The sequence below is a fragment of the Hemicordylus capensis genome, chromosome 4, assembly GCF_027244095.1.
Source record: "Hemicordylus capensis ecotype Gifberg chromosome 4, rHemCap1.1.pri, whole genome shotgun sequence".
NCBI classification, from domain to species: Eukaryota; Metazoa; Chordata; class Lepidosauria; order Squamata; family Cordylidae; genus Hemicordylus; species Hemicordylus capensis.
This window is the reverse complement of record NC_069660.1, coordinates 134,977,267-135,003,264: the sequence shown is the minus strand read 5'-3', so window position 1 is coordinate 135,003,264 and position 25,998 is coordinate 134,977,267. Positions and strand designations below refer to the sequence as shown.

The 25,998-nt window shown below is 40.8% G+C and overlaps 1 long non-coding RNA gene across 1 annotated transcript in view; it reads right to left on the bottom strand.

Annotated features, from left to right (window-relative positions):
- The window catches only part of LOC128322019 (uncharacterized), a 33,210-nt gene extending 8,788 nt beyond the window's left edge, over positions 1-24,422 (bottom strand). The window contains exon 1 of the long non-coding RNA XR_008305476.1: positions 24,239-24,422. This is a non-coding gene — a long non-coding RNA (uncharacterized LOC128322019). The remainder of the gene's footprint in view (positions 1-24,238) is intronic.
- Between the last annotated feature and the right edge of the window lie 1,576 nt (positions 24,423-25,998).

The following is a 25,998-nucleotide window of genomic DNA, read 5'->3' as shown; positions in this document are numbered from 1 at the left end:
TGCAGCATTTCTGGCCAGTTAGCATCCACTGATTAAAAGCACCACATCCTGTCCTCTCTCTCGGGACTATATATCTTCTTAAGACTACTCTTACCTCTACAGATACACAAGGGCATATAATATCTCAGATTTGTTGCTGGAAATATGTTTGATCATTATATGAGAGTATCTTGCTACAGGTCTAAGTAAAATAGCACTAAGCATCACAGATTATTCAGCCAGGACCACTTCATACAGTATATGCCCTGTCTTCCATGGTAAAGTAGCATAACTTTAAATTAAGACACATGAGTTCCAATTCAGGGTGATAAGAATTTGCATAAGCAAGGCACACACACACACACACACACCACTGCAAGCAAAGCATTTTATCCAGCTGATGTTTAGATCAGGTAACAGCAGACAAGGGGGGGGGAGGACAATCATATAATGTATTGTTGAGGAATTCTATAACACATTCAAGCTTTACATGTTGCCATTCTCATGAGTCCCTTAGGTTTCAAAAAGGATGGTTATATTTCTGACTTGCAAATTGCTGAATATTTCCTCCACTCTGTTAAATGTTAGCAGTATTCATACATTTTCTTTATCAAATTTCCCTCTATGTTTACAAAACTTTACCTTTCAGGAACATGATTTCCCTGCAGACATATGTTAAGGTGATGGCAACAGGGTTTGTGTACTGAAAGCACACAACACAGGCATCAGGAAATGACTAGGGTAACCTTTAACACAGGTCAGTGTTTAATTAAGCAACATGCTCACCTATCTAGAAAAAAATTCTGTTGCTCTGTACAAGAAAATCAGCTTCCAAATATGGTGTGTATGCCTGTGGCTGAGATAAAACAAAAACAGTAGCATAATACACTGTTACAGAAGATGAATTTTTACGCAGGAAATATTTGGGATCTGCATAGTAGACACTCATTTTGGTAGATGGTGCCAGAGAAAGGCAGTGGGGGGGGCAATGTGTGGCTCCCCATCTACTTCGCTGGACCCACATGGTAACTTAAAGAAAAGTTACCACAAAACTTTTTTAAAATAGTACTTTATTATCATCAGTCCATGTATAGAAAAAGATCAGTACATATAAAGTGCAGTTCTCCATGGGCTGACCTCCATGTATGTTCAGAATGAGAACATTAATGTGAAATATAGCATTCTTTTTCTTTCAGAAATCTAATATGTGGGGCAACATACAACTTTCCAGGAACACACTTTGCCACTTTTGTGTTCCTGTTTCTTGTGATGTTGCCACTGCTGGAAATGGATGTACTCTTGAGAATGGCAAACAGTTTTTCCATGAGAAATTGATTTCTTTTAAGAGGAAATTCCCTCTCCTATTTCTCGGTAATGCAGAACTTCAAATTCTGAGAAAAATTCAGAGAGAGAGAATTTCAAAAGCAACTCTAAAGATAAACTGTAACAAGCCCAAAAGGATACACATTTGGTAAATAATAAATAGTGGATAGAAGCAGGATTGCCCAAGAAGCTCTCAGTTTACATTTAGGAAAGTTAAGTCATATTTGCATGGAAATTATATGGAAGATTGGATTTTTGTCAAAAGATGGGAGCCTTCCTCAAAGTCATAATAACCTTCCTCAATGTGTCCTTCATCTGAAGATTTGTATTTGAAACGGGGGTAGGAATAAAAGGAAGGCAGTAGATACGATCCACCTTCAATTTTGGTCGAGATTGCGGAACACTCTTCTTGATTTCTCTTCCTCTTCGTTTGCTCAAACCACTTTCTCCTATAGTTCCTCATACTACTGCCAGCACATCAGTGCTGCTGATCAGAGGCCAGAAGTTTCATGCTGAGATTATTCAAGTATTCAATTTGTCACCAAGCCATGACAGTTTCTGCTGTTCAAGACTCCAAAAATCAACACCTTCCTCTCCACCCCTGACAAAAGCCCAAATTATCACCTGCCTTGACTACTGCTATCTTCTTCTCTCTGGATTTCTTTTGTCATGCTTTTGAACTCTCAACTCTCTTTTGAACTCTGCTACCACAATCATTTGGTTCTTTCATTGTTCAGACCCCGTGATGACCCACTGGCTTCCCACTTCCTGCCATATCAAGCACAATTTTCTTGTCCTTAATTCTAAAACTCCATGGCTTTGCCCATGGATTCATCTTGATATATCCCTGCCTCATGACCTTTGCTCCTCCAGCACTACCACTAAAAGCCATACAAAGCTCTGTTCCTCTTAATTGGCTCAACCCATTCTTCTTTGTATCCTTTTATGCCAGAGCACCTCTGGCATAGAACTTTAAAACCTACCTATTCCGTGAAGTTTTTGCCTTTAATCTCCAATTAAATAAAGCATAAGTACATTTGCTTATTCATAGTCATCCAGCATTACCACAGTCTTTCTCCCTCACCCCAGTATTTCCATCATGTTCCAGGCAAATTTGGATTGTAAGCCCCTTTGGGCAGGTACTTGTCTTTTGCTTATGTTCCTTTTATTGGTTACTTTGCTTGCTACTAATAATAGTTATTATCAATGATCTTTGTAATCATCATAGTTATGCATACAATCTTCTACTTAAGCATTAAAACACATGGCATTATGTGCCATCCTGGAACATTGCTGTCAATAAAGCTGCAGAGTATTTCAGAATGGAAAGAGCTGTGTATTGCTCAAAACTGAAGAGTTATGAAGGAGACAGGAATGGTTTTGGCTGACTCAAGGCTGACCTTACCATGAAGGGCTACTTCAGATAGCAGTTTTGGGATATCCAGTTGGTAACAAATCCTCATTTGCCATGACTGTGTGTTCTCTGTACATGTGTGTGCATGCAAAATATATTCAGCTGGTCCTGACGTTCATGCATCTACAGAGCCATCTATTTTAATCTTATTCTCCGCATTTAGTTGTAATCTTCTCCAGCTGGAAGACCAACTATAAAAGAAATATAAGAAGAAATGCAAACCTGCCCCACTTGCTATGCTTAAATGATGGTGAATACAGCAGCGACATCTGTGTAAGCCACTCTTGCTTCCATTACAGCTGTAGCCATCTATACCATTAAGGTGCCAGCTGCTTTTATGGCTGTTCTGATTTTCCGTATAATTAGATTGTCACCGTAACCAATCCTGTTGGCATTCTAGTGCTCCACACATTATATGAAAATAAACTCCTTTAAAATCAATGGCACCTACTTCCATGTAAAGTAATTGAGTTTATCATGTAAAGCTTGATTTTCCCCCTCAGTAGTAGTAGTAGTAGTAGCAGTAGTAGTAGTAGCAGCAGTAGTAGCAATTTTTATTTGGGTCACTGACCAACAAATCCCTTAATAGAGATTCTATGCTTTAGATGGTTTCCTTAAGAAGATTTATGTGGACTCTTCAATATTTTCTTAAAATTAACAGAGCTGGCTGACAGTGTGAGGAGTGAACTGGAAAGTCTCTGATTCAAAACTCACTGCAGCCACAAAATTTACTCAGTGGCCTTAGGCAACCCATGGTCCTCAGAGGCTCAGCTTTTACTGGAGATAACTGACAGTGCTTTAGGTTTCTTTCCATCAGGAAAAAATCAGTTGAAATTATTGATCTGGTCCAGTGCCAAGATTGTTTTAATTCTCTTTCCCCTTGGATCTGTTTTCCTCCTCTGCTGTTGAAGAACTGGCCATGCTCCTTTACAAGGCAAAGGTGAGAAACTTGCTGCTGCAGTACTTAACTTGACTGATAGATCTCAAAATCAAATTGTAGGCTCCAAAGTGCAGGCTGAAATTGGCAGGATTCCTCCCTGGTGGATGAGACTCAGCAGGGGCCCAATATGATTCTCCTGTTGTTCTGCAAGATTGACTATGAATATGCATCAGCAATTACAGACACAAGAATTCCATGAGGTTACTTTTCTATTTAAATTAATTAAAACTGTATGAACCTTTTGCTATGCTCTCTTTCCAAAGTGAACGGGAATGACTGAGCTGGGCCCGGCACCTGCCAATCCTTCTGATGGTGCTGTAGAATGGAAATGGAAGGGCAGGGAGTGTCCCTGAACGTTAAGAGGCAAGCTATCGTCTCTCTTGGTTACTCCATCAAATGAACATGCCAGAGGAGAAAGACAATCTTGCCAACTGCAAAGTCTTCACTGGTCCCAGCATAATTAGTCAATTTCAGAACACAATCCTATGCACACTGACATGGGGGTATCATCCTCCTCTTTTATTACAGTCACTGACCAGAGATCTTACATGAGCACCAATGATCACAGTAGAACTTAGTTCCACGTAAAAATGGATAGAGCTGAGAGTGTTTTGTTCTTATAGTGTGCTACCAATATTTATTTATTGTTCAGTTTTTATACTGCCTTTCATAAGGTATCCCAAGGCAGTTTACAAAAGTTAAAATACAATAAAAATGTATTTTATCACAAAACGATGTGATGTTATTTATTTTATTTATTTATTGTTAAATTTATATCCTGTCTTTCATTAAGAAAATCCCAAGGTGGCTATGTCTGCTAATAAAATAAATGAATAAATCTCACCTTTCTGTATGCAATATGTTCAAGGCAACTTAGACCACCTAAGAGAATATTAACATGGATAGGATGTGCTAATTGTGCAGTTAAGCCAATTGTTGGCAATCATTAATAACCTGAGGGGAGGGAGGTGGTAATTATTTATTGGAGGCCCTTTCCATTGTGGTACCATGCCTCTGGAATTTCTTCCCCTGAGAAGAAATGTAATGTGTGTTTAAGAAGCAGGCAAAATACAGGTTGGTTTTCACCTGCTTTAATTGAGTCTTCAGTTTGCTTTAGTTTGCTGTATATATTTTAGCTGATGATCAATTTATTTTGTCATACTGTATTACATTGGTTTTATTGTTATTGTTATTATTATGTCTGAAGCCACTTGTAAAATCTAGAGAGCTAAGGATTATAATACACAATGACCAAGCAGCAAAGTAAATTCAATGGCTCCAGACTTTAATAAAGCAAATTCTTTAGTTTCAAATGCAGCCAACTATCTGGCCTGCTGTCCCATTCACCTACTTCTGTCTGCTATGCCACACTACCACCACTGTCACCACCTTCCATCTAAGACTGGACTAGGCTATAACTAACCTAAAACATCAAAGCAGTCTTTAAAACCTGAATTGGATCAAGGAATGGATTTCTGACAACCACCACACTACTTTGAACTTAAAATTGAATATAATTATTTTAAAAAATAAAATGATGTCCATGCATGTGAGTGTCCCAAAGATGCAATACCACCATGTGGGAAGGTGAAAATGTCCATGGAAATAAAGCCTCCATAAGTCCTATGAATATTTCTAGGCCCCAAATTAGCAACTTCCATAAATATGAATATTTAATTAACAACCTCCATCAATATGAATATTTCTAGGCCCCAAATTAACAACTTGTTAAGGAACTCATCCTTTAACCTAGTGAAGTTAGACAGTCAGGCCTTTCAATGGAATAAATAGGATGTCTAGTATAACTGTGACTGAACAATAATCCTACTTTAGATCTGGTCTTATCCCACAAACTATTAAAATGAAATAATTATTTACTAGGGAAAATTTTTTAATTTTGAAATATGTTATGAACCCTTGCAATTACTATGAGTAATAATTTGTAATAAGGAATATGGACAGATTCCATAAACAAGTTATCCTTTTTTAATGAATAGGTGTCCCTAAATATGAACAATAGACAAAATTAGGAACAACAGATGGAAACCTTAATATGTCTGTATTTATTTGGGTATGTTTGTCTGGCACAGTCATTCTTGGGAAGCTCAAAATGAAGATCAGTTATACTCATTCCAGGAGCTTTAAGTATAAAACATATTTAATGCAAATATTAAAAGATCTATAGGAAACGTTAAAGTAAATCAGAGCTATAAATGGAATTCATTAAACATGAATGGTGTTCTCTCTCTGAAAATATGTTTAATGCAGCTTTCCTTAAGTAACTTTTAAAGTTCAAGATTTCTTTCTGTGAGGCTCTCTTTATAACACCTAGATCCAGAACAATATCAGAAGTATGCTGGTTTAGATATCAGTTGAGAAGTAAGTAGGAAACTGATGGATAGATAGATAGCTAGACGGACAGACAGACATGAATGTGTGTGGTTTTTTTCTTTACTTATTCAGCCATGCTGAGTTTAATCCTATTAAACCTGTCTAAATCCGTTCAAGTACTTTGGTGATGCTCTAAATCTATGCATGCAGTTTGATTAGTGTGGTTACTGCTATAATTAGGAAATTTGGAGCATCGAGTTCGATTCCATTGCCTCCCAGTTTTCACAGTTCCTCCAGTTGTGATATGTTTATGCATAGTATGTCTCCTGGAAGAAAGAGCCTGGTTTAGTCTCTAGGAGCATTTAAGGGAAATTACATCAGCCATCTGGAAACTGGATGAAGGCCAAACAAGGGGCGGGGGGGATCATCCTTAGCCCCTAGAGCAGGGATTCTCAACCTTGGGTTGTTGTTGGACTTCAACTCCCATAATCAACCCAGATGGTTGTTGGACTTCAACTCCCATAATCCCCAGCCCCAGTGGCCTTTGGTTGGGGATTATGGGAGTTGAAGTCCAACAACATCTGGGGACCCAAGGTTGAGAACCTCTGCCCTAGAGGAAACTAGCTAAGCCTGCCTTGCAACAAGCTGGGTGGGTGCCAGCCTAGTGAGAACTACACTGTGGAGATGAGATATTTAGCCTGAAGTGAAATAACTGGCTGGTCCCTGCTGCAAACTGGCCAGCCTTCACAAGGCCATCTCAGCAGGTTTCATAGCAACCCACTTATCATCTCCCAGTCCTCCTGCATCATGCAATACTGTACCTTCCCCACAACTGTGTGAGGAGGGAAAAGAGTGGGATTCAGCAAATACATGACCTGAGCCACCACCTAACCTTCTCTGAGTTGACCGCCTTATGTGAAACATGGTAATTTTGGGAAACTGAGTTAATGTTTCTTTATTAGGTCCTAATATGTAGGTATACACTTGGAATTGTTTATTGCAGTATGTTGCCATCATTAGGAACTCCAATGTAATGTAACAAAATAAAACTAAATCTTCTTAGGTATTTTTTTTTTTGGTATCGATTTAGCAATGGCTGCTCAATCAGATCCAATTTCCGTTCAAATTTCTTCAAGTACTCGTAAATCAAAATGATCAGAAAACAGCAAAGGCTTTCCTACTGTTTGCAGTGCAGATGTGAACATAAACAGCAGGACGTTGGAAAATTGCTACATACAAATTGCTCCTGCTCTTGCAAAGGGCTGCTTTGAAACTAAATCACTATCTGATGAGAACAACTCTGCCACCAGATCTGCTAACAGCAAACAGCTAAGTTCCAGACTGCTTAAGGGAAACCATCCCCTCCTGCATTATGCCAGGCCGGGGTAGGGGATTTATCACATATTTTGTTATCATCATACTTACAGACAGTGTGTAATCCAGCTTTCTTGAAAACACTAAAGAGGAAAAAGTGAAGGCACCAATTGCATGTGGCAGAGATCCACAAGCAAATATATGGATATACAATAATCCAGATAGACAGCAAACTGGGTCCTTTCTAAAGTTTTTATACCCATACGACAGAGCAGTTCACTGACCAATTTTTCATAGAATCATAGAGTTGATTCATAGAATCATAGTCCTGTAGGCTATCTAGCCCAACCTCCTGCCACTTTCTGCTTGAAGACGTCCAGTGAGGGACAGCCAACTTCAAGATAATTGGTTCCATTGTCAAACTACTCTTACCATAAAGATTCTCCTACTCTACAACCAAAATTTGCTCTTCTGTAATTTAGGCCATTAAATATAGTCCTGTCCTCTCTGGGGAAACAAATTTTTATTCACTTCTATGTGACAGCCCTCCAGCTATTTGTGCTATCTTCTTCAGGTTAAACATACTCCATTCCTTCAACCTTTCCTCACAGGGCTTGCTTTCCAGACCCCTGGCCATCTTTGTTGTTCTCTGATGAACCCATTCCAAATTGCCTACATGCTTTTTAAAGTGCAGCCAGCGCCAAAGGCTTTTTCCTAAAAGCCTCCTGGGTAGAAATACCCTTTGGGTTGCCTGCTAGACTATCCAATGGAAAAATTTATGATGCTTAGAATTTTATTTCTTAAGAATGACTGAAAATACCCTTTGGGCTTCCCTTCTGCCTTATGTTCTCCTGACTTCCTCCCCCCCCCCCCACTCATGACAACTTTGTGGGTGTGACTTTACTCCCTTTCCCCATGCTAATTAAATATACAGTGCTGGCTTATATATGTCTAAGTCCAGGGAAAGTAGAAATATTACAAGGTCCTTCTCAGGACCAAGCCAGTAGTATTGCTGGTATTACTGGTAGTAGTACTGCTGGTATTGTAGTGGGGGAAGGGCAGGGGAGAACCCAGTTACTGAGGCAGGAGCCTCTCTGCCTCCTGCTTTCATCCACACCAGTGGGCTAGGGTATTTACCCAAGCCTGCCAGCATGGAGGAAAACAGACAGGGAACAAAACCAGAAAACCAGGGGCAAAATGGAAAAAACAGAAAAGTGTTGTGTGTGTGTGTGTTGTGTGTGTGTGTGCAGAAGGCAGAAAGCAGAATGGCCAGAGCAAAAAGCAAGGGGGGAGGCAGAAAGAGGGACAGAAGGGAGAAAGTAGGGATTGCATCTCTCCCCGCCTCACCAAATAAACAAACTAGTAACACATCAGACTTAGCAGCAGCCAGGGAATCCTCTAGAGCAATGAGCTTCCTCCAACCCTTTCTCCCCTGCCTGTAACATTTTCTTTTGGTCTTACTGGCTAGAAAGGCTGCTCCCCAAGATGCTCCAGCCAGTCTGATTCCTAGGGAACTCCTCCTGGCACTGTCCTCAGAAGGGAGAGGGGAATTGTATAAAAAATATCCTCCCTGAAGCAACCAGAAAGTGATTTTTTAATCCATTATTTTAGTTCTTCCTGGGGCACTGCCAGGGCTGAATATCACCTGAACCAGTAACAAACTGGAGGCCGGCAGGGGGAAGGAGAACCTCCATAGACACATACCCCCTCCATGTTTGCTGAGAAGCCCCCGGAGCAGGAGGTGGTGTTTTTGGAGTTGAACCAAACTGGGGTTATTCGGGGATGCACTAAACCGAACATACCTGGACTGGTTCAAGTCTGCTAGGGACTCAAACCAAACCGGGCAAACTGGTTTTGTGCATACCTTTAGGGCACAGCTCCTCTTGCTCTTACTGACCTACCACACTGTGACCAGCCCTATCTGGGTAGGATAAGGTAGGCCCAGTTAGGGTTGGTTGTCTGGACCCCGGATCACTCCCGATCCCACCGCTAATCCCTTGGGTAACCCTGATTGGCAACCTAGTCCTAAAGTGATATAGGAGGACCAGTGCATGCCTCCTACCTCAGTCAGTGGTCATGTGAAATTCTGGTCTGCTGGCAGCTGCTCCCGGTCTGCTGGCAGCCATCTTATGGAGCGGAGCCGAAGGAGGAGCCAGGCAGCATGGAGCTTCTCGTGTGGGTGGCAGAGCCCAACAGAGGCTCTGATTGTCTGGGAGGGAGCAGGTAGGTTCCTGCCTTCCCTCCAGTTCCCCTCTGCATGGTATTGAAAATGACCTCTATGTGTTATTTCCACTCATAGCTTTCTCTAGCTTGTGTGAAATGGAGGGCAAAAATAATTTGTGGGGGTTCCCCAAGATGAATCCATATTATTCCAAACCTGCCAGAATTAGTCTCTGTTGCTGTGCTGTAAGGCCTCTGTAAGCATGGGGCCCTGCATAATCACCCCCTAGGCCCCTTTCAGATAGCCCTTCTTCCATTTCTGCCAACCACACTGCTATGCAATCCTAGCCCTATCCTGGCATTTATAGAGAGAATGTCATCAAATGTGCTTGCAGGACTGGAAGCACCTCAGAAGTCCTTCCCCCCAGCCTGTCATTTACTCTCCCTCTTCCATGTTTATCTGAAGAGATGGCCGCTGTAAGAATGACAGCCTGTTTCCATGATCAGGAGGCTGGGGCTCTTCAGATGAATGCTGCTCTAAGCATGAATAGCATGTTGGGAAAATGAGTGATGGGCTGTGGGGGCAGGACTTTTGACCTGCTTCCAAAACTGTAAGCATGTTCAGTGGTGTTCTCTCTGAATGCCTGAACATGGCTACTGTGGAGAGGTATAATTCAGAAACAAGAAACAAAGTGAGGCAATGGCTGGATAAACAGCACATAAGCAGCCATTAGTTTCAGGCCTGCTCAACTTAGGCCCCCCAGCTGTTTTTGGACTACAACTCCCGGTATCCCCAGCCACAGCAGCCAATAGCCAGGGATTATAGGAGTTGTAGGCCAACATCTGCAGGAGGGCCGAAGTTGAGCAGCCATGGTTTATATTATGGTTTCACACAAGCAGATACCAGAGGAAGACTTAACTAGTGGAAAAGTTATTTGTTTTCTGTACATGTCTTGGTGGATATTGTACACTCTTGTGCTAAGAAACCATATACACCCACTTGTAGGAAACATTCAGAAGGCAAGTCAATTGCATGTTACCACTTAACAAAACTTAATGTATGTATGGTTCTCTCCCCACAGCCTGAAGTCTTTTAACAAACATTTTCATTAAATGCAAATGATTCATTGTAGTTGTCACCATCAGTGTCTGTATAAGTCCTTGGAGGCCTTCTGTTGCTTCTTCTACTTCAGTTCCTTTCAAATCAAGATAATAATCTTACTAAATATGCCCTTAAAAGATATTAGTTAAATATGCATATGATCAGCTTCACATTCAATTAAACATTTTAGTATTCCCCAGGCTTCAAAATAACTCAACATTACTTTATGCAACACTGTTAAAACATGCTAGAAACAGTTGCTTGCCATCTGTAAAGTAAAATACTTCTTGCCATAATACTCCAAAATGAGATGAAGTTCTCTCATGAGGCACATTCCCATGGGATGGTGAGAGACCTGGAGGCTGTTCACATGAGCAGCCCTACCTAGGCTTGGGCTGCTTTGCTCTCCTGGGAATTTTACCCATCAAGGTAGTGTGAATGATCAGGCTGCACGTAGCCTGAGCAGACAGAAAGCCAGTTGTCTAGAGCATCCAACCCCTGGGGGGGTCCTTCAATGCACTGCACTCATCGTGCAGTACATTATGGGATATCTGCAGGCTGGGGCACATTTTCCTGGCCTCCAGAATGCCATTTGGTTTGCAAAAGCACTGGTCATGTGGGTGCATGAGCTTGTCTGTAGGAGAAGGCAGGTGCTATCCTGCCTCCCGCTCCCCACCCTCCCCAGTGCTCTCAAAGGTCATGTGAATGACCTCCTATAATCTAATTTTATTTATCCCACTTGCCTGGGAGGCATCCCTAAATTATACATTTGAATATTGCTGGCCTTAGAGTAAACTGGATGATGCTATATGGATCATTATTTTATTTACTTACTTACTTACTTATTCAATTTCTATACTATATTATAAGTAAGGTGGATCCCTGTCCCCAAAAGGCTCACAATCTAAAAAGAAGCAACAGTCACTGGAGCTACTGTGCTGGGGGTGGAGAGGGCAAGTTACTCTCTCCCTGCTAAATAAAGAGAATCACCACGTTAAAAGGTGCCTCTTGCCAAGTTAGCAGTTAATTTACTAATTTTAAAGATTAAAGATTTAATTTTGCTTTTTAACTTTGTTTGGAAAATTTCCAATGACTTGGATACAAAGAGATCCTGGAGCAAAAGGCTCACAATCTAAAAAGAAGCAACAGTCACTGGAAGTACTGTGCTGGGGGTGGAGAGGGCCAGTTACTCTCCCCATGCTAAATAAAGAGAATCGCCATGGTGAAAGGTGCCTCTTTGCCAAGTTAGCAGTTAGTTTACTAACTTTAAAGATTAAAGATTTAAATAAAGATTAAAGATTTAATTTTGCTTTTTAACTTTGGAAAATTTCCAGTGACTTGGATACAAAGAGATCCTAGAGCAGGGGTAGGCAGCCTTGGCTCTGCAGCTGTGGTGGAACTACAACCAGGGCTGTCTCTGGGGGGCCACGGGGCTAGGGGCAAATAAGCATGTGTGGGGGCCCCTTAGCAGGTCAATCTAATATGCATAATATGTAAAACACAGACATAAACATACACAATTTAACACAGTTGCATTCTAAACTTGAATTCCAAACTTGAATTCTCTTGCAATAAAAATCTCATCTGAAGGAAGACACTTGGATCCCCAACATTTTACTCAAAGTTGGATGGCGTCCCCCCAGAACTGAAGGTCAAGGATCAGATGGATCTAAGAGCAGTCACTTTACACACATTTCTTTCTTTTCTTTTTTTCAACTTCTGGCTGAGTGAATTTTAGGGGCATATTAGAAGCAGGTGGGTGATGAGATGTGGTAGCTAAAGCTAGATCAAGGCTGGAGTGGGCCTAGGGACAAAAAGTAAAGGTGGGCCCCCTTGCTCTCTGTCTTCTTTGTCCCCTCCCCAGATTTGTTGCAGAAAAACTGTAAGGACATGATGAAAACAAGAGTCTAAGCATGCCCTTTCTTTCCCTCCTATGCTTATAAGATTACACCTCCTTCATATATGCATACACTTGCACATACTTACTTGGGAACACATATTCCCCTAGCTAAGAAACATTTTTTATATATATGCCTACTACTGTGACCTGATATATGCCTAAATACAACCCTAGCAATGTTCCCATTCTTATTTGTGCACTCTCTTTTTCTCTCTCACACACATACACAAACCATTTATTCCCAAGCATGCAGTCTCAGGAGTTATAATTTAGACCACACCTCAGAAAGGGGGTCTGAAATGTATCAAAGTTGCTCCAAGGACCGTGGATAACAGCCAGTTAGGACTCTAATAGGGAGTCCTGATGTTGTTGACAACAACTCCCTGAATCCCCAAGCAAAAGCCATTGCAGCTGGGGATTCTGGGAGTTGTAGTCAACAACATCTAAGAATCCCTGTTAGAGGGAATACTAGATACCACATAATGAGAAGTAAGAAAGGACTTGGATTTTGAGGGCTGGCAAAATATGTACAACAAAAACAACAAAATGAGTGATGTTAAGAGGTAGCCTTGTGCTTCCAGACATACGAAATGAGAAGCACTAAAAATAACTCAATGCATACTTCCGAGTGGTTTCTCACATGTTTTCATATGGCAGCTTGCATTAGAAAGAATGGTACAAGTGTAGATACTCTGCTGGGAAACTGAACATGTACTGAAATAATGATAGGCCTGGGTTTACAGCTCAAAGTGATTGCATTATTTGTCAAGCAGAAGGAAAAGCCACAAGTTTGCAATCAATTTAGGTTTATATATCCACCAATCTGATTTCAAACAGGACAACATAATGGAATACATGGAGTTACCCCAATTTCTTAGGATTTACACATAAGCATTTCAAGGCCAAGAGAGCTTTAAAAGAGGCTTTCCTGTGATCTGATATGCAAAGTCTTATTGTGAAGGAAGTGTATTAAAAAGATGTACTTTTGGTATTTGAGGAGGGGAAAATGTTCAATGTTCATTTTAGCAATTTGTGAAGCTACATTCAAGAAGTGGGGTATGTTAGTCCATTACAAGTTTATAAAAGACACAGTATGTAAGTTATTTATATACTCTTACAAGCATAAAGCAAAATAATAGTCAGTAAATATTATAAGGAAAAACAGTGGGGAAAAGAACAATTTTCTCATGGATATGTAAGCCATTTTGCAAACTTTGTTGCTAAACAAAGCAGTATATTTTAATAATACAAGGCAAAGACATAAGGAACACACACAGAGAGATTAAGGCTATAAACAGTTTAGTATCTTCCGAAACAAGTACATAATTAACCAAAAGGCAGGAAAAAATAGAAACACAACATTTTTCTTCCCTACTATTATTTTTAGAACATTTAATATATTTTTTGTAGTGACTAATTTCCTCACAAGAAGTTTGGGGGAGGGGAGGGTTTCTTACAACTTTGTATGAGTTTTGGCTTCCACTTGGCACCTAAAAATGGTTTTTTTAAAAAAGTTTACAAATCTCTCTCACACACACTCACACAGAGACGATGGAGAAAAAAGTGTGTGTCTGTTTGGGGTGAGGGAGAATCTCTCTCACACATACATATAAGTACTATACTTGGGTTTGGAGTGAGAGGGGATGTCGAAAAATCAATCACATGGACTTTCAAAGGCATGCAAGTTCATGGGGGGAAGAGAGAAACACACTGACATAAGTGAAGGAGGAACACATCTCTCTCTCTCTCTCTCTCTCTCTCTCACACACACACACACACACACACACCAGATAAATTTATGATTTTAACTTGCTTTTCAGGAGCACAGCTTTCCCTCTTGGCTGGCTGTCCGGCTTGCCTTCTCCCATTCAAATACCTAGTGCGGAAGGAGCACAAATACCAAGTGGGGCAGGAGGAGAGCCAATGAGGCTGCTGCTGCTGTTGCCTTGAGAAGGACAGGGATGGGCACAGAAGAAAGGAAGACTAACCCCCTCCCTCCCCCCGCCATGCCGTTTGCTTCTCGCCGCTGCCACTCATCATTTGCCGCTGCCTGCCACCGTTCACTTCGAAGCCTGTCCAAGCCTGTCCAGTGCAATCGCCTCGGTCTCCCCACCCTAAGGACGGGCCTGACTACAACTCCCCACATCCCCAGTCACAAATGTCTGTTCTACCCCGTCCTAGAGCCAGTGGCAACACCATAAAAAATGGAGAGCCGCACAGATGGGGCAAAGTGCATTTATGGGTCGCTGAGCTCTGTCCCACATATTAGATTTCTAAAAAAGAAATGGAGGGTGGAGGCAAGCCACTTGGGGGGGGGGTTGCCCCCCTGGAGCTGCTCTTACCTAAGAGCATGTAGAAGGCATTCATGCTTATGTGGGGGGAGTGGTTTTTGCCTTAAAGAAATATGGCCCCTCACAGCCTTCAGGGGCATATTCCTGGAAGGCAAAAAAAGGCATAGACAGGAGAAATTAGCAAGAAACCAGTTCCCTGCATGCACACAATGCTGCTTGGGAAGACTCAGGCTGATTATAAGTAGCTTCTTTCTGTGAGGCTGCAGCTACTGCTGCATCCTCTGAATGTTGCTCTGGATGCCAGCCACTCTGTTTTTCTTTCATTCCCCTGGAGTCCTAGAAATTGAGTGCCTGCTCCTGGAAACTGTGGTCTTTTTCTGGGGCTGGGGCCATTGCAACACAAACAAAACTTCATACAACTGTGGCAATTGCCATGACTTTAACAGCTTCCAAGAATGCTATTGAAACAGAGGAAATGACTGTAATTTCTAGTTCATAGGGTTTCACATGGGTCTGGCATCTTCCATACAACTGGCTCATGTGGAAGTAGGACTGTCTCCATGCGGCTGTAGGCACACACAAGCCTGAGTTTGTGTGGTGGAAACATGGTGGTGTTGCCATATCTGTGAGCAGAGGTGGTCCACGATCGATCATTCATTCATTTATTCATTCATTCACCTTCCTAAAGTGGCTCAGGGTGGTTTACGCTCAAATGCTGTGCTTGAATGGTCTCTTAAAATAAACTGATTTAGGTGTGTTGCCTCTCCATACTGAATGGCAGGACTGGCTCTGTGTGATAAGTTAGGCGTTTAACCACAGGAAAGACATGAAGTAGTAACTGCTGTGTTTTAATGCATATATTTGTTTATTTATATACACATGCTGCCTTACTTTCAAAACAAACATAAGGTAACTTACAGCAACAACAATTAAAAAAATTCAAGATAATAAGTAAGTTGTTCTAGCAAGAACTAATCTGCCTACTTTCCTTTCTCTATCCGTACAACTGGACTAAATTTGGTCCAAATCAGTTAGGCAGTTCACAATTAGACTAGTGTCCCGCTAACCCCATCTTTGTGCTCGTCTTGCTGTGGTGTGGCTCCTCATGAGGGAGAGCCAGCGTGGTGTAGTGGTTAGAGTGTTGGACTAGGACTGGGGAGACCTGAGTTCAAATCCTCATTCAGCCATGATACTGGCTGGGTGACTCTGGGCCAGTCACTTCTCTCTCAGCCTAGCCTACTTCACAAGGTTGTTGTGAAAGAGAAACTCAAGTATGTAGTACACCGCTCTGGGCTCCTTGGAGGAAGAGCGGGATATAAATGTAATAATAATAATAATAATATTGAACAATGGCTAACAACTGGGAAAACTCTTCTCATAATGAAAGACCCAGCAAAAGGTGCAGTTCTAAGTAATTATAGACCGATAACCTGCCTGCCAACCATGTTCAAATTATTAACTGGAATAATAGCAGATGAAGTGATGCAACACTTATTAACTAACAAACAGCTTCCAGTTGAACAGAAAGGAAATTGCCCAAACACCAGAGGCACAAAAGACCAGCTGCTGATTGACAAAATGATTTTAGAAAATTGCAAAAGAAGAAAAACAAATCTAAGTGTTGCATGGATTGACTACAAGAAAGCTCTCGATTCATTGCCTCACACATGGATACTAAAATGTTTAGAAAGAACTGGTGTCATGGTAATATATATCCCATCCTATTTAGATAGGCAAGGTCCTACATTTAAGCCTTTAGGAGCATGGCAAGGAGAATAGCTTTTAACACGGAGGTAACTATAATAGGGCAAGGGGAGACAGTTGTCTGGGGGGCCACTGCCTTGGGGGGCCCCCAGAGGCAAGTCACATGACTCTCCCCCACCACACACCCGCCCAGGCTTCCTTCAGTTGCATTCATCTTCCAAAATTGATGTGAGTGTTAAGACCTGAAGCTACCAGACGAGCATGTCTTTCTCTAATACCATTAAATGACTTGCATTGTCCACAATTTACAAAACCTTTTAAAAAATAATTTAGGATGATGTTTTTTGTGACATATAGGTTGGAGATATATATATATATGTATAAATTTTACTATGCTTTTTGTTACCACTATTCAGCCTCATTTAAGATTTCTTTACTTCATGAGCTGCACTTCAGTGAGGGGGCGCCCATGGCAAAATCTTGTCTCTGGGCCCACTCCAATCTTGCTACGCCCCTGGCGTTTAAAGTCATGCTATTGTAAAGTGTGCCGTTGAGTCAGTTGAAATTGGCCTCTCCTGATAACTGCATAGTGGTTTGCTGCGGAATGATGATTCCTTGATTTTGATCTTTATTTTGGGTTTGCATTGTTTTATCTTCTGTTGTAAATTTCCTTGGGTCTTATGCGGAAAGGATGGTATAGAAGCTTTTAAAAATAAAAATCAATCAATCAAATATTCAAATAGCTCTCTCTTTCCTTGCTCTTAGAATATTCTGTGTCTTTCTTCTATACATTTATAGCCACAGCCATAGCTGGAAAAGTTTTCTTTGTAATGTTTGTGCACTGACTTTCCTTCTAACAGCCTTTTCATTTAGTTCATCAGTTCTTTTACCAACTTCTCCGGCAACTCCAGCGTTAGCAATTGTCTCAGTTGCAAATTTAATTTCCTTTCTTGCTAATAGAAAAAGAGACTCAAGAAAGCAAATCCCTTTTTCCTGATGTCGCCTGTTGCACTGCGGTACAATTCCCTTCAATTGTTTCTTTCCCTCCAAGAGCAAAGTCAACTTTTGCGGATGATAATTAAAAACCTATCGCTTTCTCAGATTCAAGCTGAAACTATTACCAGGCCCAGCTTATTTGAGTTGTTGTCAGAAAAAATAGCTTGAATGTTATCTCAGGCCAGGATATTGTTGCAAGAATTATTGCTTAAAAACTCCAGGATTCTGCCTGTGCCTAGAGTTACCTATCATATGGCAGTGGTGAGTTTCATTCCAGTTTAATGAAATCTTTCTCACTTTCTCTTCAAAAAAAGGTGTTTTCTCCCTAAAACAAGGCTGTTGTCAGTCTCCGTGTAGCAATGTTCAAATAACCCATCATCAAATGACTTAGCAACATTCCAAGGCTGTCATTTTGTGTTATGACCCCAGGTTTACTAGAATTCAGAAAAGAAATACATCTTTAATTATTGATGAGGGTTATGCAGGGAGTTAGTAATGCTCTCACAATGCACTTCTACCTGTGGATTTATTTATTTTTTAAAGTAAGGAGTGAATGTCTTTGCACCTAAAGTTAGAAGTGTTCAGCAAGCTTGTATAATTTTGAAAGCATAAATGTTTTCTATACTTAACATACTGTATGACATGATACTACACATCACTACAGTCTCACTTACCTCAGTATGTACTAGGGTAGGAATCTGGATACTGTGAAAAACAATGTGACCCTATGCCATTTAGGGTGCCTATTATTATTGTTGTTGTTGTTGTTGTTTACACAGTCACACAGGCGTTATTGACTGGTTTGTTTTATCCAGACATCAAGTCCTTCCCAAGGACCTGGGATGGCTGAATTTTATTATCAATGTTGTTATTATTATAGATATTGTTGCAGAATATAGGCTGTTCCCAGTAAAGCTGCTTTTTGTAATTGGCTGATGGTGATTTCTGTGGCCCCTATGGTGTTGAGGTGCTCTTCAAGGTCTTTTGGAATTGCACCTAGGGTGCCAGTTACTACTGGGATTATTTTGGTCTTTTTCTGCCACAGCATTTCAATTTCAATTTGTAGATCTTTGTATTTTATGATCTTTTCTATTTATTTTTCTTCTCTTCTGCTATCCCCTGGTATTGCTCTGTCGATTATTTTGACTTGTTTTTCTTTCTTCTCGACTACAGTTATATCTGGTGTATTGTGTGGCAGATGTTTATCTGTTTGTAGTCGGAAGTCCCATAATATTTTTACATCTTCATTTTATACAACCTTTTCAATTTTATGGTCCCACCAATCTTTGGCTACAGGTAGCTTGTATTTTTTGCAGATGTTCCAGTGTATCATCTCTGCTACCTTGGCATGCCTTTGTTTGTAGTCCGTCTGTGCGATCTTTTTACAACAGCTGATTAGGTGGTCCACTGTTTCATCTGCTTCTTTACAAAGGTGGCACTTGCTGTTTGTTGTTGATTTTTCTACTTTTGCTCTTATTGCATTTGTTCTTGGTGCTTGTTCTTGTGCAGCCAGTATTAAACCCTCTGTTTCTTTCTTCAAATTGCTATTCTTAAGCCATTGCCAGGTCTTGGTGATGTCTGATTTTCCACTTATATTGTGCAAATATTGACCATGCAGGGGCTTATTTTTCCATTTTTCTGCTCGGTTCTTGACTTGTTCTTTCTTGTAGGCCTGCTTTGTTTCATTGGTGTTGAATAGTTTCACATTATTGACCATTTGAAGTGCATCTTCTTCACTGTCCTTGATATATTCTTCAAGGCCTCTTTTCTCCTCCTCTGCTGTTTGATGGACTTGCAGCATTCTTCTTCCACCTGAGCTGCGAAGGAGGTATAGCCTATCTACATCACTGCGGGGGTGCAGAGCATGATTGATGGTCATTATTTTCATGGTCTTATGATCTAGCGTCTCTAGCTCTGCCTGGGTCCAGTCTATTATTCCTGCAGTGTATCTGATAATAGGTATAGCCCAGATGTTTATGGCTTGTATGCTGTTCCCGTCATTGAGTTTGGACTTGAGGATTTTTCTAACTCTCCTGATGATGTATTCACTTCCAATTTTTCTTTTCACTTCAATGTGTGCAATGTTATCAGCCTGGAGAATGCCCAAGTATTTGTAATGTTCTTTCTCTTCCAGGTTCTTGATGTTGCTTCAATTGGGCAGTTCGATTCCTTCTGTTTTTGTTATTTTTCCTCTGTTCATTATTAATGCAGCACATTTGTCTAGTCCAAACTCCATTGCTATATCTCTACTGAATATACGGACAGTGTTTAGCAGTGATTCGATTTCTGACTGGGACTTTCCATAGAACTTCAGATCGTCCATGTACAGCAGATGGTTTATTTTACTTGATGTTTTAGATGTTTGATATCCAAGGCCTGTTTTGTTTAGTATTTGTGAAAGTGGAGTCATGGCGATGATGATGATGATGATGATGATGATGATGATGATGATGATGAAGAGGTGATGATGATTTACACAGTCAGACAGGTGTTATTGACTGGTTTGTTTTATCCAGACATCGAGTCCTTCCCAAGGACCTGGGATGGCTGAATTTTATTATCAATGTTGTTGTTGTTATTATTATAGGTATCGTCGCAGAATATAGGCTGTTCCCAATAAAACTGCTTTTTGTAATTGGCTGATGGTGATTTCTGTGGCGCCTACGGTGTTGAGGTGCTCTTCGAGGTGTTTTGGAATTGCACCTAGGGCAGCAAGTACTACTGAGATTTTTTTTTGTCTACTTCTGCCACAGCCTTTCAATTTGTAGAAAATTGAAATTTTATTTTGTTATTTTTTCTATTTCTTTTTCTTCTATTCTGCTATCCCCTGGTATTGCTATGCTGATTATTTTGACTTGTTTTTCTTTCTTCTCGACTACAGTTATATCTGGTGTATTGTGCAGCAGATGTTTGTCTGTTTGTAGTCGGAAGTCCCATAATATTTTTGCATCTTCATTTTCTACAACTTTTTCAATTTTATGGTCCCACCAATTTTTGACTACAGGTAGCTTGTATACCTGTATATTATTATTATTGTTGTTGTTGTTGTTATTGTTATGGTGGAAGGTAAGGCCCCTGTGCCCTTAATAACTTGCAATAAAGACTAGCAGAGACTTAACAGTTGAAATCATACACCAGGTTACCAATGGAATACTAAATGCCATCCTGTCCCTGGGGTCTGGCCTAAGGATTTCCATTATACTGTTTGCAATGGGAAAACGTTAAGTATTTAAACCTCAAAAACCCAAGTAACAAGTTTCATACCAAAAGTCAGTGGTCGTAAGTGGACACAAATTGCTATGCTAAACACTGGTTTATGCAATACACCAATATGGTTTATGCAATACACAAAATGAACCATATTCATACCTTACCCTACTGGAAGCCATATAATGTTGGCTTGCTTTTGCTGGTTCACATTCAGGTGCAGTTCTTTATAATGAACATAAGACCAAGAACATTAGCAATGTTTCTGAGAATCCCTTATTATCTGTTTACAGGAATTGGCTACTTCTATGGCACCCAAATTTAAGAAGATAAGAACAGTCCTGCTGGATCAGGCCCCAGGCCAATCCAGTCCAGCATCCTGTTTCACACAGTGGCCCACCACAGGCCTCTAAGAAGACCACAGTCGAGGTGAGGGCATGTGCTTTCTCTTGCTGTTGCTCCCCTGCAACTGGTATTCAGAGTCATCTTGCCACTGAGGCTGGAAGTGGCCTATTGCCACAGACTAGTAGCCATTGATAAACCTGTCCTCCATGAATTTGTCTAAGCCCCTTTTAAAGCCATCCAAGCTAGTGGCCATCACCACATCCCGTGGCAGAGAATTCATTCCATAGATTAATTATGCGCTGTGTGGAAAATTTCCTGACCTTCAGTTTAATGGGATGAGCTCTTGTTCTAGTGTTAGGAGAGAGGGAGAAAATTTTATCTTTGTCAACTCTCACTACTCTATGCATAATTGTATACATCTCTATCATGTCTCCCTGTAGTCACCTCTTTTCCAAACTAAAAAGCCACAGATGCTCTAGTCTTGACTCATCATAAGGAAGATGCTCCAGGCCCCTGATCATCTTGGTTGCCCTCTTCTGCACCTTTTGCAGTTCTTCAATGTTCCTCTTAAGATGCGGTGACCAGAACTGTATGCAGTATTCCAAATGTGGCCACACCGTAGATTTGTATAAGGGCAATATAATATTAGCGTTTTTATTTTCAGTCCCATTCCTAATGATCCCTGACATGGAATTTGCCTTTTTCACAGTTGTCTTGCACTGAGTCGACACCTTCAACTACTCACTGTCCACCATAACCCCAAGATCCTTCTTGTGGTCATTCACCGACAGCTCATACCCCATCAGTGTATATGTGAAGTTGGTTTTTTTTGCCTCAATAGGCATCACTTTACAATTTTTTACACTGAAAAGCATTTACCATTTTGTTGCCCAATCACCCAGTTTGGAGATATTATTTATTTATTTATTCAATTTCTATACCGCCCGTCCAAAAATGGCTCAGGGCAGTTTAAACAGAGAAATAATAAATAAATAAGATGGATCCCTGTCTCTAAAGGGCTCACAATCTAAAAAATAAGCATAAGATAGACACCAGCAATAGTCACTGGAAGTACTGTGCTGGGGGTGGATAGGGCCATTTACTCTCCTCCTGCTAAATAGAAGAGAATCACCACATTAAAAGATGCCACTTTGCCAAGTTAGCAGGGGAGATCCCTTTGGAGTTCCTCACAATCTATTTTGGATTTCACTACCCTAAATAGTTTAGTGTCATCTGCAAATTTGGCTACTTTGCTGCTTACCCTAACTTCTAGATCATTTATTTCAATATCAGATTAGATAATCACTAACTGAAGCATACTGAATTATTCTTGATTGCTATTGATAGGTGAGGAATTTATTGGCAACTGTATTCCTCCAAATGCTGCTTCATATAGCTTTTTAGACTCAGGTAAGTTGTGTTTCATAAATGATGGCAGTGAAAGGAAGTAAGGATACAATTAATGTTTTTGAATTGGAGATGTCTTCTAATGAGTGCTTTAATTAAAAGTCTGGCCTTGATAAGTAGATACTTGAAAAGTGAGTCAAGTGATGTAATTATTACGAACATGAAAAGCAACTCCCTATAATAGTCATCAACAGATTTGTGATAAGGGTTTTCAAGCTCCTTTTACAAATTATAAAAGAATTAGGATAATACTATGGAGGTAGGTGGAGGTGTATGTGTGTGTGTGTGTGTGTGTGTGTGTGAGTGAGTGAGTGAGTGAGTGAGAGAGAGAGAGAGAGAGAGAGAGAGAGAATCTATCAGTGTCATTTTTTTCACGACTCCCCAAGGAAATGATTTTAAAAGTATGACAGCTTATTATAGGACAAATTATATATTTTTTAACAAAATTGTAAGCAAATTGAGCATGAAAAGTAAGTAATGCTATTTCACACCAGGTATGTTATTTCAATCACTAGAGAGGATCTTTCTGGAATATAAAGTAATGGTCAATGTTTCAATAATGCTTAAAAAGCATACAAACAGAATAACAATAATGGCCACATTCATAATACATCAAACTGCGTACACTGGCATAGAGCTTTTATCAAAGGAAGATCCTTTCCCCCACCTCCACCCAACTGCAGACTCAAAGAATTTGTTCTTTAAGATAGCAACATTAATCTAAAGATCAACAGTAAAACATAAAAGACAGCATTGTTTATGTTTCTGAGAATGGCATTTGGTTTAACCTTAGCAATGTCAAATAAGTTGATAGCTCATTTACCCATTGCCATTTAGAATTTGTAACACAATCTGTAAAAACACTGTTCTGTCTATCTAGTTTGTCTAAATTGTAAAATCCCACGCAGATTGGGATATACACTCTTGTTATTCCTCTTTGTCCTTGATAGTCTGTCTTACCTCTTGTCCAGGGGCGTAGCAAGGTTGGAGTGGGCCCAGAGACAAGATTTTAAAATGGGCCCCCCCCACTCAAAGTCCAGGGCCTCCGCACACCCCAGGCCCCCAAGGATTTAAGTCTGATATTCCAAAATAAGTATGCTGCCTGGAAATACATTTCACTGAATACACACACGCACACGTCACAATATATAGTGATATACATTGAGTACTATACATTTGTTTTACTTTTAATGCCTAGAACACACTAGAAAGATGAATGATTAAAATGGGCCCCTCGCTGCAGATTAGCCAAGGAGACTTTCAACCATGCAGGGTGAGCCTATGTTTGTTTTCTCAGAATTCTGAACAAATTCAGTCAAGTTCGATTCCAGGAGGTTTTTCACAGGAGGCTTTTAAAGCCCTTTAACACACATCTCCTCTAGAATAGAGGTGCTGCATTCACATGTTGGCCAGATTTACCCTGAAGTCCCTGCAAGTTATTGGGGAGCAGTTCACACACAAGAAAAATAAAATAAAATAAAATAAAAGCAGAAGACATGCTTCACAGTTCTCACTCAGACCTTCTGGGTTGCAAAACAACTTGGAACATAAGTGCATTTATAAATGAATGAATGAATGAATAAAATAAATATAATACTGTTTCTTCCAGAAGTTTTTGTAATTTTCTGCCATGAAACAAGCCACTTATAGGACTTTTTGGATAGTTTTTTTTAAGCCAGCAAATTTTCCAAGCTGTTTAAAAATAAATATTCAGAGACTTCTCAGTCCCTCCCCCCCATATCAAAGCCCTATGGCAAGCAGATCCCTATATATCCGGGTGGGGGTGGGTGGGGAAGGTAACCACAAAAAGGAGTTCACACTCTACCTGGCAGCAGGGGGTCTTCTGCTGCAGAGAACAGTGGTGGCCACTCTAGCTGCCTCCTCCTTCCTGGCTGGCTTGGGCCCTACTCGAGTTCAGGCTCCACAGAGGCCTACACGAGGCCTCCGTGGAAGCCCCGCCCACCCGCCGATCAGCTGAGAGGCGGGAGAAAAGGAGCTCTTTGCAGCTTGTCTGCTGCCTCGATTGCCGGCCAGGAGAACAAGCTGGAGAGACGGCGAACAGGGCAAGTGGCTGAGGAGCCTTGGGGCTGGGCAGGGGGCAATGGGGAGTCATGTGAGGTGCCTCTGGGGGGCCCCTCCAGGCAGTGGGGCCCCCAGACAACTGTCTCCCCTTGCCCTATCGTTGTTACGCGCCTGCTCTTGTCCTTACTGTGATCAGTGGTAATTTCCCTTCCTTACTTGAATACTAAGGCCCAATCTACTAGTATTGAGCCAAATGTTCATGAGTCTGGATTGTCAAAAAGTGAACTTTCAAGGGGCTTGAAAAGGCCCTCTCCACAACACCTCAATGATATTTTACAGATGTTCTTCATGCCTCTTTACTCAGTATGCTTTTGCATCATTTGATTTTTTTTAAAAAAGTAATTGCTCCATGATCCCAGTCAATTAAGGAACATATTATGTAATACAGGGATGTGCATGAAATGGATTTTGCATTTCTTTTTCAGCTCAAAACAAAAAGCAAAATGCTTGAAACATCTTGTTGAACCAACGGCCAAGCCCGATGTTTTAACAAAACAAACTCAAAATGTTTCGAGTGTTCTGAGAGTTCCAAGTGCCATTTTGGAGGGTTGTTTTTCTGAGGAGAGCTGATCTACCAATTGGAGTCAGCAGACAGACCAGGCCTCCACTCCAAATTAATGTGTCAGCCCGCTTTGGAAGGCTGGTCTACCTGCTGCATGAGGTGGGTAGACCAGGCTTCTGCCCCAGACTTGGCATGTTGGCCTGCCTTGGAGGCCTGGTCTACCAGACATCTGAGGTGGGTCGACGTGCGAAATCTGCAACAGAGGCCCTGTCTATGCACTGACACCAATCTGTAGACCATCTCTCCCAGGAAAATCAGCCCTCCAAAGTGGTACTCAGAACACTCTAAATGTTCTGACTCGAAATGCGGTTGTTTTGTTTTGAGACCAAAACAGGCCCTTCATTTGAAGAACATGTTGTTTTGAGCTTCAAACACTCATAACAACCCATTTTTAGCTCAGTTTCCCCCCACATCCCTACAAATCAGCCTGATGTCAAGTCACTAGGGTTGCCAATCATATTTGGCTATTTGATTATTTTCCTGAGCATATACGTTGCCCTCCCATTGCCATCATCCTAAATGTTAGGGTGGAGGGGCTAAATGAATGCATTTCATTGCTTGTGCAATGGAATGATGAGGGCAATGTCCCTCATTGACTGTGATGAAAATGTAATGTATTTGCCATATGGCTGCATGTGCTTATAATTTCATGTACTAAGAAAACTTGCTAAAAGAGCTTTAACTGAGGGATAAATTGTAAAGAAGACCACTAAAATGCTGGATATTTTACTAGTGGGCATGGTGTGCAAAAGCGTAATCTCTGAAAACTATAAGCATGCTTCTAAGAAAGGGGGCATGAGAATTTAACCTCCTTTGAATTCTATTAGTTGCTACATTTGGATCACTTTTCCCCCCACAGGGCACAGGTTTTACATTTAACGCACCTTAATTTTAGATGACTGATCTTAACAGGCTTTGTATTATTTTTTAAAAAATCCTTC